Source organism: Abramis brama (assembly GCF_963993115.1).
Source record: "Abramis brama genome assembly, chromosome: 11".
In the NCBI taxonomy this organism is placed as follows: Eukaryota; Metazoa; Chordata; class Actinopteri; order Cypriniformes; family Leuciscidae; genus Abramis; species Abramis brama.
In genome coordinates, this window is record NC_139973.1 from 39801858 (window position 1) to 39817862 (window position 16005).

General features: G+C 38.4%; 1 protein-coding gene across 1 annotated transcript in view; it reads left to right on the forward strand.

Annotated features, from left to right (window-relative positions):
* Positions 1-14259: 14259 nt before the first annotated feature.
* plxna1b (plexin A1b) overlaps positions 14260-16005 on the forward strand; it is a 137981-nt gene continuing 136235 nt past the window's right edge. Inside the window, exon 1 of the mRNA XM_084128859.1 lies at positions 14260-14405. The gene's annotated coding sequence lies outside the window, so the exon portion shown is untranslated. The remainder of the gene's footprint in view (positions 14406-16005) is intronic.

A 16005-nucleotide genomic window follows, 5' to 3' on the forward strand; every position in this document is an offset into this window, starting at 1 on the left:
CTCCACACCTCCAGGTGTAAACAGATCTGAACCCCAGGTAAGGCTCATCATGCCGGGCTAAGAGCCTCAAGAGACACGGATTTGGTTTTTGAGTCAGTTTTCATGCTTGAATGTTCAAAAACACCTTATTTTCCCCATATTTTACATTAGTTATGTTTCCTTCCACCAATTATTTATACACATCAGTGTTTCCCCTAGGTTTACAGGTTTGGGGGGGGGGGGGGGGGGTTGGTTGGTTGGTTGAGGAAAATTGACACAGACACTATCTATCTATCTATCTATCAATCACATTAATTGGTTGTCTGGGAGGGTAATGCTTTGTAAAAGTTAACATAAAACACAAATTTTTTAAAAAAAATGTTGACATAAGATATCTCTTTAAAAAAATAAAATAAACATATTTAAATCTTTTTAAAATTGACTTTTGCAAATAACGTTTGTTAAATTTATAGAAGTATTTGTTAATATTAATGGACCAGAGCTTAAATAGTTTTATTTTTTAACTAACAACTAAAAAAAGATTTATAAATACTAACAAATATATTGCTCATTCATTGTTCGTTAATGTTAGTTAATACATTTATATGACAAACAAATTTTAAATGGGAGAAGTTTTTATTTCTATGATGCATTGGAGAGAATAATCCTGTCAGGCGCAGCACTGCTGTGAACGCGCGTTCACGTTTAAACACACTTTAAACAATGTATTATTCAATGCATTACTTCTATATAATTATATATTAAGTTGCTCAAGCAAGTGGTAAAATATTTAACCATGTATTTATATTAAAATCTTTTGCATTTCAATTTTAATACAATAAATCTTGCATGTCACAAAGAACTTGTTTTTCCACCTCCACGAATGTCATTATGTCGCCTTGTTGAGGTAAATTGTAGTTTTCCTTGCTTTACCCCGGTCTTAAAATGAAAAAAGTAGCATTTAATTAAATACATTTATGGTATAAATACATACATTTTATTTAATTAATCGCACTTATGGTGAAATGACTACATTTTCAGGTCAATCTGTGTTCATTTTGACCACGAAACATGCGCTGTCACTTTAATTCAGCGTTTGCAGAACAGCAAAAATCATAGACAGTATATAAACGGCAAAAATAGACTCGGTGCGGAAACGATCGCTGCACTGCTGTATACGCACCGCAACTGGAACGGATCGATCATCGACACGGACTGCATCCACGTGCAGTGTGAAAGCTCTGTAAACATGGGTACGGAAAACAATACTCACCGCATACACACTGCAAACGAAATATTTGTGAAACGGGCGTTAGGAGAGCTACTCCGGCTGCTACTCGCAGTAGAGTGAGTGTTGCCATCTTCAGTTCAGCGACATATTTCCCGCCGCGCGCTCTCTGTCCGCTAGTGCTCTGTATTTGACGCAAGTGTTTGTTTGTGTGTGAGTGTGCGCGCTTGCGCACTCATTTGGATAATCGTAAACGCGCAAACACAGACAGAAAAGACATGCCATCGTGGAAATAAGATAAATAACATATTACTTAAGGGCTATTTAGTTTTTGTAATAAAATAAAAAAAATTAATCTGGCGCTATAAAGAAAATCAAATCAAATTTACTTGACCTTCAAGGGGGGCGGGGGGAGCCGTTAGGAGGGCGGGGCGCCCCCCTTATATAATGGTAGGGGAAACACTGCACATTTTGGGATGTCACATAAAAAATCACTGGATGGAAACACCAAAATGTGCATAAATTCTATGTGCTCAATTGAGTCAGATAAACTTATTTGAAATAAAAAGAAAACATGCACATAAACTACGATGGAAACGCATTTACTGAATAAATTCCTCGATGCGCATCAAAAAAGTCACGTGACTGAGACAGGAAGCCATAACTGGACTAACCAGCGGGACGATCTCGTGGCACAGAATCTGAAACGCCTGAGCAAAAGTCTGTCATCAAAGTTGTTCGGTATAATTCCCTCCAGAACTGTCGTACACCGACGACTGCGTTCCCAAACACGCATCCGCCTCCGAAAGCAAAACTTTATTGTGCTTCGTCTGCACGAGGTGCAAGCAATTTATTATAAACCCAATTATTATAAATAGTGGCTTCTCTTACTGCACCAAATCTTTCTTAGTGATATTTAGCGCCAGTTTCTCAGGAAGTTACGATTTTGTTCACTTTGGCTCAGTGGATGGAAACGGCTTTATTCGTGTTTTCTGTGATATTCCAATATTGTGCACAAGTTAAATTCGCAACTTTGTTTCATCTCCTCTCTTCCCAGTCTGTCATTAACGCTCTGTTTAGCCCCTCCTCCTGAAAAGCACACAGTGCTCTGATTGGTCGGCTGGATCAGTGTGTTGTGATTGGTCGAGCGCTTCGAGTGTGTTTGGGAAATGTCCCGCTCTTACCATAACCGCCAGTTTAACACACTACTAACTAACTCAACCAGGCCCCGCATGATCATGAGGAATATTGTGACGTGTAGGTTCCCGGAAGAAACTCAAGACTACAATGGAGGTGTTTCAGGAGTTCAGAAACACTGAAACTGATATAGAGAAGAACTGGAGCTGGATTACACACTAAACTGGATTACACACTAAAGAAAGATGAACATGGAAAAAAGCATAATAGATCCTCATTAAAAGCACATGGACAGTGACTGATTGGTGTTAAGTGTATACGTGTGTGTGTGTGTGTGTGTGTGTGTGTGTGTGTGTGTGTGTGTGTGTGTGTGTGTGTGTGTGTGTGTGTGAGTGTGTGTCTGTGTCTGTGTGTGTGTGTGTGTGTGTGTGAGAGAGAGACAGAGAGTGTGTGTCTGTGTCTGTGTGTGTGTGTGTGTGTGAGAGAGAGACAGAGAGTGTGTGTGTGTGTGTGTGAGTGATAGTGTATGAGAGTGTGTGTGTGTGTGTGTGACAGAGAGAGAGAGAGAGAGAGAGAGAGAGAGAGTGTGTGTGTGTGTGTGTGTGTGTGTGTGTGTGTGAGTGTTTGAGTGTGTGAGTGTGTGTGTGTCTGTGTGTGTGTGTGTGTGTGTGTGTGTGTGTGAGTGTGTGTGTGTGTGTGTACCTGACTGTAGAGCTTAAAGGACTGTTTGAAGGTTAAGACTTAGTTTTAGGGATAAGATTAGAATTAGTTTAAGGTTAAGGAAAGGCGCTTTATATCATTTGCATTATATCAATGAATGTCCTTACGAACGTGTGTGTTTGTGACCCTGGCAGGGCTGGACTGGTAATCTGGCATACCGGGCAAATGCCCGGTGGGCCGACGTGCTTTTTGGGCCGATACATCTCATACTTTTTTTTTTTTTTAAACGGCCCATAAAACTCGTACATCGGCGGCCCATTCGTTTTGTTTTGTTTAATTGACGGCGCTGTTAGTGCCGGTGTAATGCATTGGTCAAAAAAAAAAGTAAGCGTTAGTTTTTTTTTCACTGACAGACCGGCCCATGAAACGCGTAGATCAGCGGCCCATTGGTTGTTTTCTTGATTGACACTGGGCTGGCCCAATCACAGCTTTAAAAACCTCCCCCTTTGGGCTTTGAGTGAGCGTGCAGTGTCAAGCGTGTATCTGTCAAAAAAAAAAGTCTGAGAGATGGAGAAGAAACGCAAGGAATGTGCAGAGAAATAGCAGACGCTGTAAAATGTGTCAAAATATATATGTTTTCTGCAGCAGCAGGACCTTCATCAGCTCCAGTGGCTGATGAGGAGGATAGTGAGGAGGATCAGGAGAGAGATGAGAAAGTGTAGAGTCCGCGCGCGGTACGCAGAACTACTTTCAAAACACTTTGGCTATGAGTGTAGGAACCCATTACCCAGTTACGCATTATTTCCACATCTGCATAGTTGACGATTACAGAAATTTACTAGAAGTTTAATGAGACGCGTTTTTATCCATGTTTTCCGCCAAAATAAAAGCTTGATGCAGTTTCCGTCAAAATAAAAGATCATGTGCTGATCTCTTTCAAGTATAGAAATTAGTACAAAACTAAGTATGAAAGTTTTCTTTATTTTTCAGTGCATTTGTTTTACAATATGGCTATTAGGCTACTGTCATGAGATTAATATTATAATGTAGTAGTGTAATATAGACAGACACTGTTACTAAAAGCGGTTTGATTTTTTCTTTGTTATATTTGCACACTGAATATGGGTTGGAGCTTTTAATTTTGAACCCTCAAACTGCACCAGATTGATGAATTTAACATTAAAATGCACAAAATTTTCTAAGGGGGAGCATGCCCACAAACCCCCCTAGAAAGACTGAGGTCCACCCACCACAGTTTTACCAAAATTCCTGTGAGAAACACTGGTATTGCTATGCCAATGCAGCTTATATCTTGTTTTTTTTGGGATGCATCACTGTGGAGTATAGTTCAATTGTATTAATAAAATACAATTTTGTACTGATTTCATCTGTTAACTCTCACTCGTTTATACTCGCTCATTACATGGCATTAGTGGTTTTAATGAATAGGAGTTGAACAAAAACATATTCAGGGGCGTGCAAAGATGGGTGGTGTTTATGATCATATGTAGTGGGCCAGTCTGGGCCAAAATGCCAGGGCCGATTTTCTGTCCCAGTCCAGCCCTGGACCCTGGACTTATTATTTGTTGCTTCTCAAGAACACTAAAGAGTCTAAATGTACAGTAGCATTCAAACATTTGCACACACCTTCACCTAAACTCAATACATGGATTAAACAGTATGTAAAATATGCAACAAAACCAGATCTCTTCTTACCATAGATTTCTTTCAAAGTTTGCCTCGGTTACAGCTCTGTAAAATCTGCTGTGCTGTAGTTGTTTGTTTGTTTGTTTGTTTGTTTGTTTGTTTGTGTGAACTCGATGTCACGTCAGCACACAAATCCGCAGATGTTTAGCAGCACGAGAATGAACACACTGCTGAGGCTTGAGAACAGCTGAGGGAACATCATCAGTCTGAGGACACTAGTCGGCTTCTAATCACTGATGTGGTAAAGATTGTTTCTGTACATCTTGAGCTGTTATTCAATGCAGACTATTTTCCACATCCGTCTGTTATTGTGTTTTCATTTTCAGATTTACTGAGCCATAAATGACACATAAAAACAATGCCAACATGGGCAGGTCACATCATGTCCTCTTCCTCAAAAACAGTAAATACATTTCAGTTGGCTCCTGATGCAAAACAACAGTAGATCATTCTGAGAATGAAGTGTTTGTCTACCATGTATGATCACTAAAATTAAGCCTACTTATCAAATATAATAATAGATGTTATTTAAGCACAAATGCATTTCAAACATTTGTTGTACTTTCAGTTCTGAATGACATGCTTTGGTTCCTCATTAAAACTTCCGCACAGTGTGCCATATCACACAAGATCACTTCAATCTTCTCTACACACACACACACACACACACACACACACACGCGCACACAACCACACACAACCACACACACACACACACACACACACACGCGCACACAACCACACACACACACCAAAGTTATTATGGTTTAGCATTTTTAAATGAGTTTATATTTTAATATCATTTTCAAATTCCTATAAATTTCAGTTTAGTTTCATTAATGGTTTTGTTAGTTTTAGTTTAGATTTTATCTTGTGAACACATTTCTATTTAGTTTTTTATATATTTAGTTCCAGTTTTAGTAATTATAGTTTAGCAGAGTTAACCGAACACTTCCAGTAAAAGACATTTAATTTCAGCAAAGTTTAATGTTTGCAGTTTACAGTTAACTCTTGTGCAAACCTAATAAAAATAAAAGAATGGTTTGAGATTGAACAAAGAACCAAACAAATGCAACTTAAAAGTTCAAATTATTCATTCATACTCATTCATATTAATAATGAAATCTTGTTAATCTTGGTGTATAAGAAAAAGAACAAAATATGCGTATGATTATTATGATTATTCTTTTATGGTTATTTCTATGATTAATCCTTTCACACATTATTCTTGTATTGATCCATTTATGATTTTAGTCTATTGCATCTTTTAATATCATATACTCATTGTTATGCTCATATTTGGGTTTCTGTTTTCTGCTCAGTGTATCCTGTCTATTAAAGTACAGTGTTTGCATAAGGTCTAGAAATGATGGAAATACTTATTATTATTATTATTATTATTATTATTATATAATTCTTATTTCATTTCGGTTAGTTTTTTCATTAAATGTTTTTTAACCAATAGTTTAAGTCTTAGTTTCAGTTTTCGTTTACGAAATTAACCTTGCCACACACACACACACACACACACACACACACACACACACACACACACACTCCTCCACAAACAAACCATCAGATCCATTCATCTCTGTCATATAACAGTGACAGAAATACAATTTAGAGAGGAGCACAGAGAAACATCACACACACACACACACACACACACACACACACACACACACACACACACACACACACCCACACTTACTCTCTCACTCATACACACACACACACACACACGCACACACACAAATACTTTGCGCACTTAGCAACATGTGAGCTGAAGTTTCTTATCAATATTCAGCATCTCTGACAGATCCCAGAGCAAATGCATCTGGATATCTTTGGCTTATGTTCAATATTCACATTCCCTGAGTGCGGCTCCTCAGAGATCTGATCCGAAACACACATCAGTCAAGAGTCACAGTCTGGCCCTAAAGTTCAGATGTTTCAGAGAATCACCATCAGATTATATCCTAAACTAAAAACTTTTCTGGCCTCATGGGTTTTACCAAAAATACTGCTGATATGAGAGCAAAATGTTATATGGTATTTCAGTAAAATAAGGGTCGTGTTAGACTCATCCTCACAGAAGAGAGAGAGGTCATGCTAGCTCTGTTATATCTTCATCTGAAGGAGTACAACCTCAGTGTGATCTCTGAGCTCAGTCTCTGTATATGCACAGCTTTCACATTTGCACATTGAGTAATTCATAGATCACGTTTTAAACTTTTGGTCTTCACCAAAGCCACAAACTTCCACTTTGCTTCGATTATGCACATAGGCTTTTTATGAGCCTTATGAGAGGTTAAGGAGCGGTTATTTTCATTGCTGTGATCAGCGTTCCTGCTTTCAGATCTGCTTTAACAAATGAAGGTGTAAAAACAACATGTTTTTCTTTCAGCTTTCAGTATGAGCTTTTCATTCCCATCAATTGTTAATGGTCTAAACAGGATTGATTCCACATCAAATTTTAGTAGAATAAGCACTAGGGATGCACGATATATAGGCCATCATATCAGTATCAGCCGATATATGTTAATTTTTAATGTTATTGTTATTGGGCCTATAAGAAAATTTGGCAGATATATTAAAGCTGATAAATATTGGATTATTTCCTTCAACTGAGACACTCCAGATTTACCATGATCGTTTTGAACTGCTTGAAATATGATTGAAATCACTTCTTAAAGGTCCCATTGCATGGATTATTTTATTATTTTAGAATGTTTCCTGGGGTGCCCTTATAATGTTAGTATGTTTTTTAGATCAAAAGTTGTTATAATTTAGAAATAAAAGGCATATTTCCTATCCTGATTTTAGCCTCTGATTTGAATGCTCTGTTTGAAGGGGCGTGTCTGTGTGAGACTTCAGTGTATACGCCCACTGCTGTGATTGGCTGCTGTGAGACTTCAGTGTAAACGCCCCCTGCTGTGATTGGCTGACATATTAATTATTTAGCATTACATGTGGAACTCTCTCAAAAACTTTTTTATTACAGCTATTATACGTTTTTACTATTACAGCTATCGGGATTAATGAATCGTGAGAAGTTATTTTACGTATTTAGATCTATTCCCATCACATAAAAGGTTGCAGTGATGAGCACTGAGCAGATGACAGCCTGTTGATCGCGTGAATGAAGATCTTATCATTGCAACGCAGTTTCTGCACTCTCACTAATGATTTCACCAATGCAAACATGAGGTAAGTACAGTAAGAGCTTCGTTGTGCAGCGTAACAGCATCATTGATTTCATAACGAGTTTTGGCAAGTGTCCAGATAAACTCGCGCTGTGTGATTGACAGCTTGGGCGATTGGAAAGGGATTGTTCTTTGATCGCTTTCTGTATATTAATCACAGTTTAAGTAAGATTATTTTCATCCTACTAAGAGAAACAACAAGTTGATCGTTTAGTCACTGGCTTGATTTACTGTTGCATAAACAGTATTGAACGACTTTGAAAGAAAGATTATCTGTCTGAACTTGAACAATTACACATCAGAAATTCACATTACCCACTGGTTCTTCAGAGGCTCGACTGAAGGTACTAAAAAAATACCTTTGTGTTCATTTGTACATCCAAACACTGAGCAACTGCCATGCTTTGCTCGTTTGCAAGCCATGATGTCTCTCGAGGAAAAAACAATATCGCGCTCCTGCTGCTCATTTTCTCATGGGCGGGCCAAGGCAAAGCAGAGAAAGGGGGGGTGACCTTTCCCCTTATGACGACATAAGGGGAAGATTCTAGATTTGCCCGTCTGAGCTTTCATTTTCACAAAAATACCCAGGGCTTGGTTTACACCCATCAAAACGTCTAGCCACTGGGGGACCATAGGCAGGCTAGGGGAACTCATATTAAGGTTAAAAAACCTCAAAGTGAAATTTTCATGCAATGGGACCTTTAAAAGGGAAATACGGTTAAGTGCAACATGTGCAGCACAAATCTGTCATATCGGCTACTTAAAATTATAATGAGAACATTATAATTGTGTGCTTGGGATGGTGAGATTTTGTTTTTGTAATCAGGCTCTCAAAAATCATATAAAAAAGTTGGATTTAGATTTATCTGCCAATATATCGGTTATTAGCTTTCAAATATAAATAATTATCGATATTGGCCAAAATGTTCATATCAGTGCATCTGTAATAAGCATCAGACTTCACAAAAACATCTCAGTGAATCATCAGTTGTGGTTTAAATATCAGAAGAACCATTGAATATGTCTCCACACACACACACAGGGCCGTCGCTAGTGGGGTGAAAGGTGGTGACAATTATAGGGGCCCCCACTGCCCAGGGGGCCCCACAAAATCCAGCAGTTATACTATATAGGCCCCTGTTGTATGAAAAATTCTAATATTTATATTAGTTGTATGCCTGAGATTTAAATGAAAACCACAAAAACATGCAATTTGGTTAAATATTTTTTCCAAATATCTCTTACTTCCCTATAAATGGTTTAGTCCGATCTAAAGTATTTATTAATTATTCAATCAGTGACAAACATCAGATGGACCCAATAAAATAGTAAGTCCCACCCCAGCTCGTGAACAGAACCAATCAGAGTTGAGGCGGCAGGTCCTGAAGTTAACGATGAACTTGGTGGAAGAGCAGGAGATTGACTGACAAAATGTCGGGGAAAAGAAAACATAAATCAGGGTACCAGAAACTCTATGAAAAGAAGGAGAGGGAGGCCAGGAGAGTTGTTGTATCACAGTCGATCAAGACGTTCTTCAAAGACAGGTTGTATTGTTATTTCGCTGGGAATAAGAAAACTACCGTCTACAGCCTGCCGGTACTGTCACTCTCCATTAGCCTATCGGTGCGCACCACAATCGACCGAATGATTACGTGGTCAAAATTCCTATCTTTTTACACTATTGTAATAGTTAAAAAATTGACACGAGTCACGACGCATTGCATTATGCACCGGACCTGCCGGCTGATGATGTATTTATTAAATCAAGAAAACACGAATACAACACACTGCACTTGAATGAATAAATTTTAGCTTTATTTAATAATATTATCTTTATTAAAAAATAATACAATAAATGACTTTATTTTTTTAATTTGACTGCATTCTTGTCAATTTATAAATGTTTACTTTTTGATTTATGAAGTATAACAGACTGATGGGGGAAAAAACATTATTTTGCTGCTACTTTTTAAAAATTGGTTTTATTATTATTTAACAATTTATTTTTATTAGTTGTAATTTTTATATACATTTAACTTTTAAAATAAAGGTTTTACAACAACATCACCATCTTCTGTTATATGTGGACCTCCATACTCATCTATTTACAGTATATGTTATCGGTGGAGGGTGGAGGGGGCCCACATCAATATTTTTTCAGGGGGCCCCGAATCCTTAGCTACGGCCCTGCACACACACACACAAACACACACACGCACACACACAGAACCATTGGACATGTCTTTAGCTTTAATTGGGTTTAATATCCGAGATCTTTTAATCAGTGAAAATGAGAAGACATCCGAGGAGAAAAGCTCAGAAATATTCATCAGTTTCAAAGCATCAGCAGTCTTCTGTTCAGCTGTCATTCGATAATAAGGACAGATTTATTAAATTAAGATAAATTCATAGTAAATGTTTCACTGTGGGTTTATGTAAGTAAAGACATCTAATGAACAAGCAGTCCGAGGCCTTGCACGGGTTAGTGGTGAGAAAAACCAAACGCTCATTGGGAAAACCCGTCAAACTGTCACGAGACACAACAGAAGTCATTCTCAGAAAAGCAGCTGTTTAAAGGAACATAAACATAGGTTGAGCAAAAAACATTCTTCAAAATAATAACCAAACTATATGGTTCAAATATGTTACTCAAGTATACCATTGTAAAAAATTATTGTGATTTTAACCTAAAAAAAAAACGTTAATTGGTTAACAAAGTTTCCGTACTATATACGGTAAATAACTGTGATCTTACGGTACATATAATAAGTAAATACGGTTTATTACTGTAAATGTAAGTTAAGTCTGTAAAACCTAAAATGTTGCTACCGTATTTTTTACGGTAAATTTCTGGCAACCACAGCTTCCGTTTTTATACCGTTAATTTAACAGAATTTTTTACAGTGAAACCCTTACACTGTTTGAGACTCCAGGATAGACTCATGATGAACATATTCTGGGCATCTGAAGCTGTGATCAAAAGCTCTGTAACTCGACTCGAGTGTGTGTTGTCTCTTAGCTGAGCTGATGAAATTAGATGTGATTGTATGGAGTCTCAAAGGAAGCCATCAGTGACTGAGGTTTAAATGTCTCAGCCAACATAACCGTGATTCCGCAGGAACTGTGTGTGTGTGTGGAGGTGGCAAACTTTTTTATAAGGTCTTTTATAAGGTATATGGACAATTACAAGGTTAAACAAGTGCCTTGGACTCTTTAACAAGCTCAGCTCCAGTCATAATGCAAAGACCGTAAACATGAACGGTACGAGGTCAGAGCCAAAATAGTCAATTGAAATTCCAGAGAGACAAGAGGCCGAATGTAATCTGAAACCAAAGAACGCAACGACCCTCAAACCAGAGAAGAAGGCTTCACATCGCAGTGTTTCCATACATGACTTCACGGTGCATTAGAGAAACATGCAAAGTATTTAACAGGTGAAATCACAAGAAACAGGTGAGATGAGCATCACTGTGCTGTCAGAAATGCTGGAGACTGAAATAGCAAAGATTAAATAGCACATATGAATTAGGTTTTGCACAAATAAATTAAAATTACCTTGTACTGTTTTGATTTAAAAAAAAAAGAAAATAGAGAAAAAGCTGAAACGTAAACATTAAGAATTGGCATTAAAATTCTCAAAGCAATTTTAGGAAACAATCATTCTGGTCAAGTAGTAAACAAAGTGTCTTATTTAACGTGATAACATCTTTCCAACGTCTGCCATTGTCTGTTCCCTGGATTTTGTCGATTTTGCAGTTAAAAATCCAGTATGACTGGTTGGTTGGTCGAGTGGGAATGTTTTCTTTACTTTAAATATAAGAGGTTTCTGATTGCAGTCAAGCTTAATATAAGCCTAATCATTTTAATAAACCAAAATTGCAGCACTATGTCAGCGGATGTATAACAGACAGAACAGATATTAATAATGCCTTATAGGCCTATATTGTTGCGCGAGTGAACGCTGTGAGAAAACATGATGCTATTGTTGTCTGCAAAGAAGGACGAAGGAGAACTTAAATAAATTCTATAAATTACCAAATCTTCAGGTAATAAACAGACACAATGCATGAACATTTTAAGGATTTCTTCAAAGCAGCTTTACAGTGATAATAGGAAATTAATGGATCAGAGTTTGTTTGGCTGTTCAGCAGCTCTAGAAGAAAGTCATTGTCCAGTTTAAATAATTTTTTGATCGATTAATTTCCATTGTAAAAAAAATCATTAGTTATTAATCATTTTTCAACAGAAAACAGAAAACTTTTAATGCGTTCTGGACGTTCATTTACACGACAGCGGCCTGGTTTGGTGGCCTGAGAACGCAAACTTTGAAATATACTTGGACTTTTCTCTCAGTATAAGTCAAGTACACTTAAGTGTAATTTAAGTATATATAGGTTTCAGAGTGCAAGTTTTTGAAAACAAGTTTTGAAAACGATACCGCTATCATCTCCGTGTAAACTTCAAAAACGTGAATCTGTGAAACGGTGACTGCATGCACATGTGTATTACGTGTTTAGTGTCATGTGCGTTTGAATGCGTATGAGCGTAGTCTGTCTTTACGAAGTGATATTGCCAAATTCCCAGTCTGGCCTGCATAATAGAGTGTCTTTAGTCGTTTCCGCGAATCCATGTGATAGTTTTTATCTGTACAGATGGAAAGGGAAGAGGATAGTCTAGTCGACACGGTCTCTGCTGACACTTCAGGGCTGCGTTGTGGTCGTGTTTAGGCACATCCAGCCCAGATCCGGCAGACTACGGTAAACCTCAGGATAAACAGAGACTAATAGTGTAGATGCCATTCGTCTTATGATGTAACGAGTACATTGGGTGTTATGGGAAGTGTTCCCAGTTCCGGCTGACAAGCTCCACTCAAGACGTCACACAACGTTCATAGCGTGCATTGTGTCTGTTGTATATCCTAAAGAAGACTCTTAATCCGAAACGCGTTGACAATTTTTTAGAATTTATTAAAGTTCCCCCTTTCCACAAGTGTTGCTGGATTCCACTTTGGTACTTTTTAAATTGTGCTTTGTAAGTCGCTCCAGATCTAACCTTACTTGTCTGCAATAACCACTCACTGTAACACACTAAGAACTGAAGATCTTCTTCTGTATGAGATTCATCCCTGAGCTCGTCCATGGTAAATAAATGACTCCTGTGCCTCTGGATGTCCATATGACACCTGTGCAGAAAACAGAGTTGTTAATCTCCTTATGGCTGAAGTCTTTAAATTGTGGAATGTGGTGGATGGCTGTACTAACATGGTCTGGTGTGTGTGTGTGTGTGTGTTTTAATAGCTTGTCTAATCTCATCCCAGCAGGGTTGCCAATCCTTGCCATGTGGTTTCGCCTCTAACAGGATTCAGAACAGAGACTGAACACTTTATTGAGGGATGACCAGTTGGTTAGTGCATGTGCTGAGGTACATTATATTACAACATATAAAAACCCTGTTGTTGTGCTGTCATTTATCAAGTGACCTGATTAAATGAACTCATGCATATTATTGTTGTTTTATTAAGTGATTATGAGCAGCACGGACTGAGAACCAGATGCTGGCCAGATATGACCTATATACTTAGACATGTCATTAAAGTGATTTCCTTTTTTTCTGGCCGATATGAACACAGAGGCTTTGATGTGGTTTGGCGAGGGTTTAAAAAAAAAAAAAACATGAAAGAATAAAAGACTGTCGGGAAGACATAAATCATATGAAAGGTGATATCGATCAAGATCTGGCTTTGTTGCAGCTCCAGCCTTTTTGTAGCATTTGTATGATTCTGTATTTGTTTTGTATGAACAAATGCTTATAATTGCATGCTTGCTTGCATTCACACAATGTTTGTGAGTCTGTGGAGTGAAGAGATGTCACCACCAGCGGATCAATCGACTCTGTGGCCTGAGAGAGCTTTTGTTCTCTATTCAAGTAATCATGCTCTCACAAACACACACTTAACTCCATAACATTAATGTTATATATGTTAATGCTTTCAGCATAAGCGAGTTTACAATGGTTTTATGCCTGATAATACAGAAGCATCAATATGATTGCTGTCCTGAAACAAAAACTTCTGAGGTTCTAACTTTTTCCAATAATTTTGTTTTGCTGTATTGTGCTTTTGCATTGTTTATATCATATGCATTGTTTATAAAATATGATTGCATTTTTCTGTATTTCATATTATAATGCACTATACAGTGTTGTGTTTAATGTTGGGATCAAACTGATTTGACCACTAAACTTCAACTTCACAGGAAAGCGTAGAGTGTCGTGTCTTTACACGCCGCGCGGTGGCGCTATAGAGTAACCGGGCGCGCACTCCGCGCGTGATTGATCGTTTCCAGTGCAGTCCGTGCTCGCGCTGCTCAGTCAGATCGAAGCTGCTCGCGCTCTGAACGCATTCCTGTCGCGCCACGGAACGGGATATTTCAGCGAGTTTGGGAATTTAACTATGACTAGGACATGCCATCCAAGGATCACTCGAACGTGTAAGTACCACAAAAGGATTATCAAAACTGTCAACGGTAAAATGGTCAGAAATGCGAGTAGTTTTGGAAAGCTGTGTTGAGACTAGACTCGTGTAGTGTGTAATTTAAGCATTGCTGTGGTGTTTAAGTGTGGAAACCAGCATTCGGCTTTTACACTATCCAAAGACCACGTATAAAACTTTAAGCACCAAGCGGTCGACTTGTTCTCGATTTTGAGTATTGATCACATTTAGAGGCTTTGTAAACATTTGGATGTCGTTTGCTGGCTGTTTGAAGTACATTTTTACAAGCTTATCCTGGAATGTAAGGCTTGGGAATTTATTACCGATTACATTTCCTCGAACGCTCCGGCTGAATGGAAATGTTACAGTATCAAATGTATCGGTTTTGTTTCGACTACTTGATCCGGTTTGCATACTTTCCCAAACACGTTGTGGAGTTGAACAAACTCGGGTCGTGGTGGTTAACTGCTTTGTGTCAAAGCATTTAGATCTCAAAGAACAACAGCAAGCGGCATGGTGACGGGTTGTGCTGGTAGGGTTAGGTCAAAGTTACTGAGACCGATAAGAAACGGACATTACAAAGGCGTTTTTGAGAAATTCGCACACAATTAAAAACGCGATTTGAAAACGCTCTCGGAACCCTATGTTGTGAAAGGGGCTATTTTTAAACTACCCCTCCTGTTTCTCCATCCAGCTTTAAGAGGCACCCTCATCTCACAGAACCACATGTTGCTTTTGGTAAAAATCGATAGGCTAATTGATTTATAAATGATTAGTCTCGATGTGTTGTGTTAAAAGGGCGTTAACAGCAGAACTGGTTATGGAAGCTGTTGCTGCGGTGCATCTGAAGGTTTCTGCTGTCCGTGGGTGTGTAACGCGTCTACACATACTGTCCATTTTCTTGGTCTTCATTCATTCAGTATGTATGTATGCATGTATGTATGTGATCCAGTGCAGCATGAAAACCATGTATAAACCATTCTAAGAAGTTGGCAGACGTCATCTGCCCCTACATGACCATTGAGCTCGCGCAGGCTTTTTAATGATCGTGGACTGGTGGGATTTTGGTTACTGATGGTTCTTCTGGGGTTTAAGAAATAGACCTTAGAAAAACGATTGGTCTCGACATATCAGACGACTATTCATGGTCCTTGTCTTTCCCATTGTTATCACGACGTGACGGTTAGGAGCGTGACGGACATTCAGATGGAAATTGGGAATGTTTCATCAGGCGTGAGGGAATCGTTTGTTTAGAAAGAGGACTCCCAACACAACCCTAACGGGAATAATCTCACGGTTTGCCTATAAAAAACGACTTCGGGCCCCGTGGGTCAGCGAGTTAAAGCCATTATCCTCCTTTTAGGATGTGTATTATGAATAAAATTCACATCGAATGCTATTGTAGTCATGTACGATTGTAGTCCCAGATCCTGCGTGTAAAATTATTTCAAACCGTCAAAGGACTTTTGAAACGTGTTATCAAGCAATTCCCATAAAATTAGCCAGAGTTTGAGGTTTCTTAGACCACACACAGTCTATAATATTTACCTGATGTAGTGTCGAGCAAACATTACCTCAGAAAAGACCTGTAACACGGC